Genomic DNA, 293 nt, shown 5'->3' with positions numbered 1-293 from the left:
TAATCTATGAGTCTACTAAGCAATTGCTCAACCTGTGAGTTAATATCCATCCTTCTACTCCTATATAACATTTTCACTTATTTTATAGCCTCTTAAACTATAAACGTCCATCTATAACGCATCGCTAACATTTCTTCTGTTTACTTTCCTCCTTCAGACAAGTGGGCGATGCTGGCCGTAGCTGCATGCATCAGGCTCTTCTCCACACAGCTTATATACATCGTGACGATTCAGAGTGGAGAGATCTTTCCCACGCCGATAAGGTCCACTGGGTTCGCTTGGATGGTAGTGTG

General features: G+C 42.7%; 1 protein-coding gene across 1 annotated transcript in view; it reads left to right on the top strand.

Annotated features, from left to right (window-relative positions):
- The window catches only part of LOC119585299 (solute carrier family 22 member 7-like), a gene marked incomplete at its 5' end in the record, with an annotated part of 1,749 nt that extends 1,456 nt beyond the window's left edge, over positions 1–293 (top strand). Inside the window, 1 exon segment of the mRNA XM_037933974.1 lies at positions 158–293.

This window comes from Penaeus monodon, chromosome 19, assembly GCF_015228065.2.
Source record: "Penaeus monodon isolate SGIC_2016 chromosome 19, NSTDA_Pmon_1, whole genome shotgun sequence".
NCBI lineage: Eukaryota > Metazoa > Arthropoda > Malacostraca > Decapoda > Penaeidae > Penaeus > Penaeus monodon.
The sequence above is the reverse complement of the archived record's forward strand: the minus strand, read 5'-3'. Positions and strand labels throughout refer to the sequence as shown.